Source organism: Apus apus, chromosome 2 (assembly GCF_020740795.1).
Source record: "Apus apus isolate bApuApu2 chromosome 2, bApuApu2.pri.cur, whole genome shotgun sequence".
Lineage (NCBI taxonomy): Eukaryota > Metazoa > Chordata > Aves > Apodiformes > Apodidae > Apus > Apus apus.
In genome coordinates this window covers 3,730,533-3,744,352 of record NC_067283.1, presented here as the reverse complement: position 1 = coordinate 3,744,352, position 13,820 = coordinate 3,730,533, and the positions used below count along the sequence as shown (strand labels likewise).

General features: G+C 40.6%; 1 protein-coding gene across 1 annotated transcript in view; it reads left to right on the top strand.

The window, feature by feature from the left end:
- ADCYAP1R1 (ADCYAP receptor type I) overlaps positions 1–13,820 on the top strand; it is a 134,142-nt gene that overhangs the window by 83,227 nt on the left and 37,095 nt on the right. The window lies entirely within an intron of this gene.

The window sequence follows — 13,820 nt, the reverse complement described above, 5'->3', positions numbered from 1 at the left end:
CTTCTGCCCCTTGCAGCTGGGACCAGCAACCAAGCAAGCAAATGAAAGATTAAAAGTTTGGGCTGTTTCTGCTTCCAGCATGTATTGCTACTTTACAGAGTTCATAGAATCATCATAGAATGGTTTGAGTTAGAAGGGACCTTTAAGATCAACTAGCACCGACCCCCCTGCATGAGCAGGGACACCTCCCACTGGGCCTGGTTGCTCAGACCCTGATCCAACCTGCCCTTCAACACTTCCACGGAAAGGGATGACATAGGTGGTGGCCATTGTCTTGCAAAAAATATTGCAGATGGCCAGCCAGGCTGGTGCCTTTTTCTCCGTTCTCTCTTTCTGTTACCACTTGAAGTTTGGCCCAAAAGACCCATGGTCTCACCATGCTTGGTAAGCAAATCCTATTAGATGCCAACTTCAAACCTTGTACAACCCAACTGCTGCTCCACATGAGTTGTTGTTAAAAGGAGAACCTACCTTAGTAGTGATAATACTATTTGACTCTGGTATTAATATTACCTAATGGGTATTATGAAGTCTCTGCAAGCTCCTGTCTGCATGATACAAAAAAAACATAGTCCTTCTAGGTTTTTTAACCTTTGAAATGGATGAAAATCTACCAGGGAAAAATGAAAGCATGTGGACAGGAGGAAAGAATTATTAAGCTGTTGACAGCAGATATGTACATTGATTAGATGTTCTCTTTATAGTCATTTTTTTATTTTATTTTTTATGATTCCATGAAATTATCTTCACAGCTGAACGACTGAGAGACACAAAGTCCTCCCATCAGTGTTAGTTAACAACAAGCCTTTGCTAATAATTAACATAATTTTGTCCATGTCCTCTTAGTACCCATTCCTGCTACTGCAGATCACTTAATTAGCACTGTCCATTGAGGAACAAGTTCATCCTTGTTTCCCAGGATCCTTTTTCCTAAAGATTATTTTGTCATTTATTTATTCATTTGTAGCCTTGAGTCCACAATCCACCTTCTCTGCATTGCCACACTCAGAGCACAATGTGTGGGAAAGAGTATTTTGTACACAGCTCCAGGAACTCTGAAATCTTCATCTTTAACTACATCCATTTGAACTCATCTGGACACTGAAGACACGAAGCAAGTGCCAAGCTCTTGTGAAATGGAAATTAATTTCAGGTTGATCATTACCTCATCTAAATTTATGCATATGAAACTTCAGGTTTTTCCTCTGTATTAGTGCCCTAAAGTCCATAGTCAGTGGAGAGAAGGAGACCCACAGAAGGCAATTTGTATTATTCCAAGAGACATGAAGTGAATCATACCTTGGAGATACCTCTCTCTATCCAGCAAGTACTCAGAGAAATTCAGTTAAACCAGACACCTAATTTTTAAACAGGGAAAGATAATTCCCTCTTCAAAATATCAGGTATAAAAACATAATTGCTACTGTAATTCTATGTGCTTTAATTATAGCCAGGATAATTATACATAATCCTTACTACTGTATTGGTTCAGTATTTGCTCAGAGGGTACAATGGCACTTACTGAGCCATCCACACTTAGTGATAATAAAAAAACCAACACATCAGCAATTTTTTGTGGCTTTTTTTCCCTTTTTTTCCTTTTTTTTCCCCAGTTTTCCTGGTCTTTGTAATTTTGTTTTTATTTTTTTTTTTGACTACTTGTCCTTCAGCCTGGTTGCCAAACCAATTCTGGTCATTGTTGTGCAGGATATAGACTCAATGAAAGATTTTTCCTGTCCAGTTGTCAGTGGTGCTTGCAGCCTGCAGGCAAAGTGTTTTTATCTTATTTATTGTGCACCAGCAGATGGCTGTTACATTGTTATCTCCTGATTTAACTGCAGGAGGCCCGTTGCTCAAGACAGAGTCTGTCCAACTTTTCATTAGGACCCTTCCTTTTTGGTGGCTTGTAATGTCCAGCCCCTGCATACCCTCAAGCTACAGTGTGTTAATACATGGTAACACAACACTTCTCTCTTTCTCCCTGCCTGTTCTGGATGCTAGAGGTGTCATGAGAGTGGTGTCATCTACACCTACAGCACAGGAAATCTCCCCCACTGCCAAACTGTCCACACACTCCTGCCATTTATCTTTTACCTGTTCCTTGTTTCAAGGGGTGTCTCTAATGCTTCTATTTCTATCCCACACAAGTAGATCACCTTTCCACTTTTCCAGAGACATTTCTTTCCCTCACGTTTTAATTTCTGAAGTAATTAAGGCTAGGAGGGCTCTTGAGGAATCATAGAATCATAAAATCATAGAATAGTTTGGGTTGGAAGGGACCACTAAAGGTCACCTAGTCCAACCCCCTGCAGTGAGCAGGGACATCTTCAACTAGATCAGGTTGCTCAGAGCCCATCCAATTGGACCTGGAATGTCCCAGGGATGAGGCATCTACCACCCCTCTGGGCAACCTGCCCTGGTGTTTCACCACCCTCATTGTAAAAATAAATGTCTTCCTTATATCTCATCTGAATCTCCCTTCTTTTAGCTTAAAACCATCACCCCTTGGCCTATCTTGACACACTCTGCTAAAAAAATTGTTCCCATCTTTCTTATAAGACCTCTTGAAGTACTGAAAGGCTGCAACAAGATCTCTCTGCAGCCTGCATTTCTCCTGGATGAACAACCCCAACTTTCTCAGCTTTTCTTCATGGAAGAGGTGCTCCAACCCTCTGATCATTTTTGTGACTCTCCTCTGGACCCACTCTGACAGGTCCACATCTCTCCTAAGATATTCACACAAATGACTAGCTCTGTAGCCACTAGAGTTGTGCAAAATAAAGGGCTGAAATAAGATTTTTAAATTATTTACAGCCCTGTTCACACACTGCACTTCACATTTGTCCTGTAGCAGGGTCATAGTATGACCCTAAGGGAGGAGTAGTCAGTGCAGTGTAAACATATGTCCTGCTTCCTTTCCTTCCTTACGGGATCACTTACAAAATGACAGCTGTTACCTCTTGTAATGCTGGGTTTGAAGTGGTTTTGGACATCTGTTCAGTAGACCTAAAAACCAAAATTCATAATTCATAAGATAAACAAATAAACATTCCATCTGGAGTAGTTTGAATTCTCTACAGATCCAGCTGGGCTTGCACTAGTGACCCCAAGGTGAAAATACCTATATCCATAATCACTCTCCTGGGTCAATCAGTATGAGCTTTCACTATCATTGCTGCTATTTTTAATTAGCCAAGTTTATGTTTTTCACTGAGGGTTTAATAAAAAAAGTCACATTTTATGACGGTTCCTTAAATAAAGGGTTATTAAGTAACTAAAATATTCCTAAGACGCAGCTAATCACATTTTATAGATTGTTATCTTATCCTCTGGCTGCTGGTATGTTTCTAGAATATGTAAGCAGGCTAGGTTTGACACTAACATTTATTAAGAGCATATTGATTCCTAATACAGCAAAATGTTTCTATGACCATAAACCATTTTTTGCAAACAGTAGCAGTAACTTTAAATGATACTTTCAAAAAGTCTGTCCTATTAAGCACTGAAACATCTGTAGGTAGAGTTGCTCGTATAACAACAGGCAAAAACATGATGGGGAAGTGTTAATCTGAAAGGGAGGGTAGGAATTACCTCACTTGGCTTTGGGTATCTAAAAGTTGTATGTTCAAATCTGAAGTGATCATACGGATATGATGGACACAATGTGATTTCTGGTTCAGGAAATGGAAAGCAATGTGTGTTTGTGGGAGATGTTTCCTCTGACCTATCTCAAATGCTTCTCTTGAGATGAAGTCACTGGATGGGGTTGGTTTTTTATGAATTTCAGAATGGAATTTGGTTGCCTTGACTTGGATGTCTGATTTCCACATGCAGGGGAAAAAAAACCCACTACAAAATATAAATTTGCCAAGTAAACTAGATTTAGCTAAGAGTACCAGCAGCTGTTGTTTTTAATTTGAAAGCATCCTCTGCTCTGACCTTCACTGCAATTGAACTGAGGAGCAACATTTAACTGCTGTCGACATCACACAGAAAGTCTGATGCTAAATCCCACGCTGAGTGGTTGATGACCCTTGCAAAATTTCATTTCACCTGTCTGCTCCTCCAAAATCACCAGAATTTTTCATTTCCTTTCAAATGCAGATTGTGAGCAAAAAAAGATCATTCTCAAAATCTTTCCACATGAAAAAAACACCCTATTGACTCCTCAGTCTTTTCCAGTCTAGTATGTTAAGAATTACAGCTACTGTCCTTCTGCAGGGTTCCTAAATATTACAGTATTTTCCTCTTAGCATTCATTTCTTTGATTGATAATTCACAATTCCATTCTCACCAGGTTCTATAACATCCGTGCTGTAGCTGTTGTATATTATTCTTGCTCCCCTGCCTTCCCAGTACCAACCCCAGAGACAACCACCCTAGAACAGGGTACATTGAAAGCATTCTTAGGTATCTTCACAAAGGAAGAAAAAAAATGTGTCAAGCTGTGATGCTGGATTTCAGTATGACATAGCAAGACCTAGAGATAGCCCCAAAATAGTGATCTGAACTCCCAGCTGGAAAATGTTCTCTGTATTGTTCTTTTTCCTGTTTTTTTCCAGACAGAAGTGGTACCACTTGGCAGTGGAAATCTACAGAAACCAAGTCTGTGTTTTGTTTTCTTTGCCCTGTACACCCGAGGTATTCTGGAACCTTTAAAGTTACAGTACTCAACAAGACCATTGCAAGAAACCTAAAAGCTAGATCAGAAATGAGCATATTTATAAATCTTTGATTTGTAGTACAAACTAATACAAATGATACCAGGGAGTTTCTGAGCCTTGCCATGTGCTCCACATTGAGGAATTCTTTCATTCACAAATCCAAATAATAAATATGATTAGCTCTTACTGAATCTTCCAGAAATCCAGAATGTTTATCTAATGCTTAGGCTAGGACACTACCTGCTACACCCAGAAGGATTATTACTACAAAGCTATGTAAAACAGTGAAATTGTACATAATTTTTACCAAAGATATAAAATACATCCTATGTTAATACCAGGATGAAGGATTCCTGATTAAAGTCCAGTAGAATAAAGAATGAATCCAGGTATTTTAGAGTTTAAGAGGGAATTATATCCTAAGCTCATGTTTTTGAAGCGAAGTGGTTACTGCTCTGGAAATTATACGATTTGAGTGCTCAGCCAACAATCTTCATTGTCCCTGAGAACAAGAAATGGAAAATAGTCTGTTACTGATCCCATTAAAAACACTGAGAGACACAGAAGTACTTGTTTGTAAGAAGACCAAGCCTCATATATTCTGCACTGGAGATATCATGGATGGACAGCAGGATTTATGAATGCAAGGTTAATTGGATTTGGGAAGCCATCTGTGGCTTTTTTCTCCTATCTGACTTTAAATGTTATCCTTAATCAGACAGAATAGGATGAAAAGAAGAGAGGTAATGAGAGGGGAACTGATGCTGCGTGTTCCTATGTGGAAAGTTCTCCTGTGTCATTTCTGGGGAAACAGTCCTGGTAAAGTCTTCAAGTGCTGACTGCATATCACTGTAAAAATGATACCTAACTCCCAAACTAGCTGAAAAGACATTGAAAGTCATTGTCTTCCCAGAGGGAAAGCTGTTGAAAATGTTTGCAAGTTACATTTTCTGTTAGTTCGACTTATGTTGTGACATTTTTTTATATGGTCAGAAAGAAATGCAACTGTTAAAAGATTAAGGGCATTTAAACAACAAAATTGATCTGGAAGATTGTGCACCTATTTTCTTCTGAAGTAGAAAGTGCAGGTTTTCTTTGCTACCAGCTGAAATTAAGGTCAACATTGCAGTAGCCTGAAATTGGAAATTGCATTTGGCTGTCAAATAGGCAAGGCAAAAGATCAGTGCAAAAGTCTAGATTTCTTTCCAAGCAGATCTCACCCCTGGTGGGTATTTTAACATCCTGCATGAAAAACGAGGGAAGAAAAATGCCAGAACCAAGGAGTTGTCTCTGAAAAACAGACATGACCCATTCCATATATTTTTCATTATGGGAATAATAATAAGCCAGCAGAGATTAATTAGTCTTTGAAGAAACAAGCACTCTGTGCATACCATAACTTCATCCTTCGCTTTAGATAAGATCCTATGTAGCATTCAGAAGCAAGTTCAATGAGTGCAAAGGTATCTGGGTTTAAAATATGTCCCAGCTGAAAGGTTTTGGACAGCTTTCAAAGCTGTCTTCAAATTGCATGTGTGCTATTGTCACTTAGTGTTCAGCAAGTTCCTTCTGACACAAAGAACGAGTGCAAGAGACCTAACGAGTGCTGATGTTAAAAATAATAAGCCTTGCCAATAACCAAGATGATAGTGCTTACTGGATAACAAGTCCTTTCTTGCTGGTTCTTATCCCTAGGCTTTGTACAGGCAGTAAAGCCCTGGGACTACTGCAGCTTTTTTTTTCCAAGGCAAGGAAGACAATCTATAATTAAGCGTGTCTCCTCGGTCACAGCATCACAAAGTCTATCTGCAATGCAGAGGGAATTGGGAGGAAAATATTGCCATCAAAGAACAGCAACTGTATTTACATCTCCAGTCAAGTAGTTAAGGCCTCACAGATGCTTTTTGCAGGAAAATTACTTATTACGGCCGTCCCCACCAAATAATGGGGACATAAGACTCTGCTACTCAAACATGCAACATGGCCATGGGGACCTACAGGAAAGCTGGGCAGTGACTTTTTTACAAGGGCTTGTAGTGAGAAGATATGGGGTAGTGGATTAAAACTGGAAGAGGGGAGATTTAGGTTAGACATTCGGAAGAACTTCTTTCCTATGAGGATGGTGAGACACTGCAACAGTGAAGCTGTAGCTGCCCCATCCCTGGAAGTGATCAAAGCCAGGTTGGATGGGGCTTGGACCTGGTCTACCACCACCTGGTCTAGTAGAAGGTGTCCCTGCCCATGCAGGGGATTGGAACTAGATGATCTTTAAGGTCCCTTCCAACCCAAACCATTCTATGATTCAATGATCAAGGGCATTTCAGCTTAAGATCAAGACCTTGGTTCCTTGCAAGATGACATCCTGCAGTGGCCAGGAGAAATCTCTAATGCAGCTCAAGGTCTTTGTCAATATGACCTGAAAACTAAATTTGCCTTGGAAAATAATACAGTTATGCTCCTCTGGGAAACATGCAAGGGTGGAACATGTTGAAAGCTGCTAAGCACTTTGGAAAACGCTTGGACAGAAAGAGGTAATACATTGATGTATCACTGTAGGTGCATTTTGGGCAGATGCTTCAGCCTTTACTATCGGTCTTAGCTCAGTTCTTGTTTCTCCTCTTGACACAAAGAATTGAGAAAGGAGTTTCAGTTGATTATGAGATTTTGGGTGTGGTGAGCATGCCTTCGTTCTTGCTTTTAAGCAAGTGACTTAGTATGCTGCCTTTTTTTGGAGGAATTACTTCATAACTGATAACCTCCACTGGACAGGGTTTTTTATTTCTGTGTTTCTTACCTAAAAAAAAAATAAAAATTTGCTGTTCTCTGAAACCCTTGACCTCTTCAGAGCTAGGAGGTCCTTCCATAGTATTTGTGTTGTACTTCCACTGTGATGGAGGCTCCTTTGACAGCCAGCCTCATAGGAAGCATGTACATAATGTTTAGGTGAAGCCTAGCAGTTGCTACGGTGACCTCAGTCCACTGCTGTTTCATACCCTTTGATAAGAAAGAGAAAGAAAAGAAGAAAGTCATAATTTCTCCCACATTATTGATCACATCTGTACATCAGTCCTGCCTCAGCCAGTCCTATTAACTGTGACCTTTAGGTTCTCCATACAGGACCTCAATGGCTTTATCCCATGATCTCCAGGCATGATTCACTGGTTCTTTGTGCCTCTAAGTCACTAAACCTTGTGCTCTGAAGTTAGTGTGGGATATAGGAAGAGAGGACTTATGTATCAGTTCCATCACTGCCTTTACTACAATGCTTTGCACAATCCACTGGGTAACAAAGAAGTTGCAGAATCTAATTTGTCTCATCCTAGAGTAGATAGTTAAAAGAAATCACACTCTGGAAGTGACCATCTCTTTGCCCATTATGGGAGGAAACTTAAAGACCTGATGAACATATCTTCAGGTGGGTAAATTGGATGTGATGAATTTTATAGAACCATTGAATCTTAGAATGGTTAGAGTTGGAAGGGACCTTAAATATCATCTCGTTCCAACCCCCCTGCATGGGCAGGGACACCTCCCACCAGCCCAGGTCACTCCAAGCCCCAGCCAACCTGCCCTTGAACACTTCCAGGGATGGAGCTTCCACAAGTTCTCTGGGCAGCCTGCTCCAGTGTCTCACCACCCTCCCACTGAAGAATTTCCTTCTGATCTCAAACCTAAATCCCTCCCCTTTCACTTTAAAACCATTACCTCTTATCCTCTCAAATTTGAATTTTCCCCACAGGATCAGTTCCTCAGATGTCCTTAGGCACCAGTTCTTGTTCAGTCACCCAAATATGAACCAGGCTTCCTAATCTTACCCTTCATTTTCCTCTGCCTCAGTGCTCCTGTTTCCTGTATGCAACTAACAGCACCATCTCTGTGCAAGCACTGTGCTCGCAAATCCTCTGACCAGGCAAAGGGCAATAAGCAGTAAATTTCAACTGTGCTGATGACTTTGAATCCATAGTTTAAAGTGTTGTCGATGGGGTAGGAGGCTGGACAAACCAAAACCCAAAAGAGAGGAGGGAAGGTCTTAGCATAGGAAAAGGTGTAGGAACATGAAAGGTTAGTCTGTAACGTTGCCTGGCTGCCCCTTTCAGCAGATCCTGTTCATGAGACCTAGCAGCCAATTCTGGATCACTTTCCCCCATGAAAAAAGGAGCCAGAAGGAGGGAACCGGGATGGTTGGGCAGTCTGTGCCGAGGTACAGGAGTGGGCAGAGGGCATTAGAAGCAGCAGGCAGAGTGTGCAAGTGGTAGCTGTGCTCAGAAAGCCCCAGAAAAGCTGCTAAGGAGCCTGCTGCTCCCGACTGCAGCTTCGCCAGCCGGCGGAACAGATTGCTGGTGGGTAAGAGCAGCAGGCAGCAACAGGGAAGGGAGAGAAGAGGCACAGCGTGGTGGATGCTGTGGAGCTGGGCGTGAGAGCTCCCTGATTTATTTCATCTTTATCAATTGGATGTTAAGCCTTATACACTGCTGTAGAAAACCGGGGGGGGAGAAATAATCAGATTCCTGCTTAGTTAGCTCATTAGCCAAGTAGCTGGGACAGCATGATAACAAGTGATTGTAGGAAATGTTTTCCATAACCTCTGTGTGCCCCAGTCTCTGCACTTTCCCAAAGGTCAGAATTGACACACAGTTAGAACAGTGTGAGCCTTGCACATTGATCTAGATGTTGTGAAAATTTAACCTCTGGGAGCATTTCCTATATGGGCCTCCATATCATGATACTGACATGGGAACATCAGGAATAAGGGAAAATTGTGGGCAAGCCATTTCAGGACATTATAGTTTTGGAAGCTTTTCATTCCCCCTCCTGTCACTAATAAGGGACAAATGCTGGAACAAAAGGGTTAAATGCAAGTTGTGCTCAGATAAACAAATCTACAGGAGATAAAGCAGTTGCCATGCCAGCTGATACCAAGAGCAGCCAGCACAAATTTGGCATGAAGGAGATGTTCTAAAAGGCTGCACTGAGCTCTGAGGCTCATCATACACGGGCTGTTTCTTGGCTTTAGCTTTGCCAGTCCTGGTCACTTTAAATCAGAAGCAACAATTGATTGCATCACATTTCTCATTTGTTGGAGGACAGGGAGGAGGTAATTATGTTTTCTGGGACTCAGCAAGTGAAAACCAAGGAAGAAAGTCTGATAAATGTGCAAGAAAAGGACATGAAAGATTTGGTTCTCAGCTACTTGCTATTGGCAAGTCCTTTGGCTTTTATTTTTACTTTTTTTTTTTTTTTTTTCCCTTTTTCACCTCTTCATGTAGAAAATAAAAATCACCAACATTATCTATTTTTGATTTCTGTGTTTGGGGTTTGGATCTGACAATGCAGCATTCTGATGGCTCTTCTCGAGGGTCTCTAAGTAGTACTGCAGATAACACCTAATTAATAATGCCAGTTAAAACACTAGTGGAAGATTTGCTTTACTTCCCAAAGAGTGACACTTACCTATTCAGTCTGGTCCAACTGTGAATAACACTATCTGTCAATGTTCTGAGTAAACCATCCTTTGTCAAGGATAACATTAACTTCCTCAGGAGTTTATTGACTAATGTGAGCAATTATTGATTTAATACATGGTGTTCTAAGACACTCTTTAGTAGCTACTGTTTGCTTCATCTTTCTGAAGTTTGGGCTGTTGAGGACCACAGGTGTCATTTATGGAGTCATGAAAGTAATCCTTGAACTAACCCCTTAAAACCCTTAAAACCCCTTAAAAATGGGTTTCCAGTCAAAATGCAAATGAAAAGCATGGTTTTTTATTCTTCATTCCTGGGATACCCATGTGTTTCATCTAGCCTGTTTCATAATGGTCTCTATAAGCTTTAGCAATGAAGTCTGATGCACCTATTTGTCACTGTAGCTGTCCTAAGAATGAGGCAACGAGAGGACTCCTGTGACAGCCCATGGGATGAGGTGCTCAACAATTTTGACCGTTTCATCACTGACACATGAGTAAATTTGTTCAGGTCTCTCTAGAGTCAGAAAGGCACACAGGTGGAAAAAAACCAAAAAAAAACAAACCAAAAAGACAAAACACAAAAGCAGAGCTTCAGGATAACAATTTGAAAAATGAGAGGAATTGCTCTATGGCTGGTCTTTTAGAACCCCAACTCACATGCAAGTTCAGACATTGGCCTATATATGTAAAGATACTAGAATCATAGAATAATAACATGGTTTGGGTTGGAAGGCACCTTAAAGATCATCTGGTTCCAAACCCCCTGTGTGAACAGGGACACGTCCTGCTAGATCAGGTTGCTCCAAGCCCCATCCAACCTGGTCTTGAGGACCTCAATGGAGGGGGCATCCACAACCTCCCTGGGCAACCTGTTCCAGCATCTTACCACCCTCACAGGAAAGAACTTTTTCCTAATGTCCAACCTGAATCTCCCTTTAAGCTTAATATTGTATGTTAAGCATAGAAATAACCCAAATGAACATTATCTCACTCTCTTACGTGTGAGTAAATATAGTTACTAGTACAGTTATCTGTCATACAAACATCCATAATCTGGGGCAGGATACTTAAATATATGGTGTCAGAGAGAAGGGCAGCAGCAGCACGTGGGCATCTGAAGGCAGATGGTGGCTGCATGTTCCCTCATTGGGTGTTTATTTATCTCTATATACACACACAACTATAGCTCTACATATGTGTGTTACCCCAACACTCATTAGACAAACTCTGCCTTTTTCTGTAATTCAGAGCATAATGTGTAAATCTAATTGACTTCCCAGTAGCTTAATTTATTAGTGAAAATTAGCTTGATGTATCAAGGCTAAAAGCCTGTAGAGTACGAGGTTGTCATGGAACTTTCTTCAGTACATTAGCAAGGACTCAGATGTAGAATATTATGTTAATAAAAGACAAGTCTGGTCCTACAGCCATCAGGAAGTTCACGTTGTCAAAAAGGTGAATTGCTTCATAGTGTCCAAACACAGCTAAAATGCAATAAAAATGTAGGTATATATGCTGTACTATTATAAAAATCCTCTTCATTTTACAAACCTACATTAATGGGATGTTTAAACTGTTTTTACTGTAATGAAATGAAAAATGAACTCAAATATAATATTTTAACATCAGAGTAACCAGCTACCACCTGTGTTTGGTAATTTTAATTTATTTTTTTTTTTTAGATTATAGGAAAAATATAGCTAGATTTAAAACATTTACATTTAAAAAAATGTCTTTTTCTGGTCAATCGATGTAACATGTCAGAATACCAGGAACATCAGGTTTAAATCTTCTTATTATAAGCCTAGACTTTTTCCAACACAAATTCTAGAAAGTTTGCAATATCACATTTCAAGATTGAGTTTCTCTACAAAACTGATAAACTAAAACTGGATTTTTATCAGTTAAAAAAAAAATAATTAAAAATTGGAAGGTTTTTGCTGTTTTTTCTTACCCTGCTTCTGTGGGTCAGGCTACTAAGTGAGATGTCTTCATGTAAGGAACCAGTTTTATTATGAAATACCAATTTGAGTGGCAGCAGCCTAAGAAAGACAGTATGAAAGAGTGATCAAGGAACAGTGGCTTGCTCTTTGATCCTCTGCCAAATAAAAACGTGGCTAAAAATTCCCACAGGATATCCTGAAGTTGATATTCTGAGTTCAGATTTGAGCACCATAAGCATCTCGACCTGACCTATATCCCTATTAATAAAGCTGGGTGTTGGTAGGCCCAGGAGGGAAACAGGCCAGTCAAAAATATCCTGCAGAGACATCCCTGTTATTTTGCCAAGAATCTGGAGCACAGCTACAGCCCTTCTGCAGCAGCTGGTAGTTCTAGTCTGATGCAGCAGGTTGACTTATCTCCACTGGAAAAAGTGTGCTCAGAGCACTGGTGACTTTTTTCAGAATTATTAGACTTGCCCAGTATTTAAAAATGTCCAAGAAATCTGGTATGTAAAGTCTTGAAAGCAGACAGAGTTGGGCAGAGAAGCCAGGAGAGCAAGGGTGTTCTCATCATGGCTTTCAGGATTAACCCTGCAGAGTAACTAGCAGGTTGTGTGTTCACATTTGATGTTGAATCATTCCATTCAAAGCCACAGCACAGGACCTGGGAGGGGGGGATGCTGAAAAAGATTGACGGGGTTTAGCAAAAATTTCAGCTGTTTTCTAGACTCTCACCATCATCTTCACACTAAACCCTCTGGTTTTTGTTTGACAAGATCAAAAAGCCCTTCTGTTTTACTTTAGAGGAAAGAGAGAAATCCATGATTTAAAATTATTAAGGAGTTTGAAACAGTATAAAATATAAAACGTAGTTTGTGCTGTATGGAAAAGACTCCCTTTACTGTTCTGTTGCCTAAGATGATCTCATTTTCAGGATCAAAATCAATCTTAGTTTGGATTTTCCTTTTACTAAAACTCTTCTCACACGACTGGCTGAATGACATTTCCAACTTGACCATATGCTCAGGGTTAAAGAAGAACAACCTGAAGCCCTGTGGTTACTCCAGAGGACACAGGACTAAGCTAATCTAAACATTTAACCTGCTGTAGTGGTCAGTGAAACGTTGGAAAGATTTTTGTCACCAGATGAGGGGCCAGTGGCAGAGCTATTTGCAGCCAGCTTCTCCAGGTTCCTCTGTGTCTGTGCACGATGCAGCAGCACCACTTGGTGGCTTAAGGCAGCTCCTCTTCACTCATCCCTCAACCCCCAGCTTGAGCCAAAATCCACTGAGGATTCAGGAAAGTCTGATTCCAGTGCAATTCGGGTGAAACATTGAGTAGGGTGCAACTGCAGTATTTGAAATCGTATTAAACAAATCAGCATGGATTTCAGCACAATATTTTGGAAACCTGTGGGTCTTTCTTATTTCAGAATCCTCTCCCCTGCCAAAAAAATCCAAACAAAAATACACACACAAAACAAACAAACAAACAAACAACACCCCAAAAACCCCCAACAACATTAAAAAAAAAAACACATCACAAACCAAAAAAAAACCACAAAAGAGCAAAATGTAGGCTGACCTGCTAGAAAGCAGCCCTGTGGAGAAAGATGTTGGAATTCTGGTGGATGATAAGTTACCCATGGAACAGCAATGTGCCCTCCTGGCCAAGAGATCCAATAGTATCCTGGGATACATCAAGAGCAGTGTGGCCAGCAGGTCAAGGGAGGTTCTCCTCCCCCTCTAC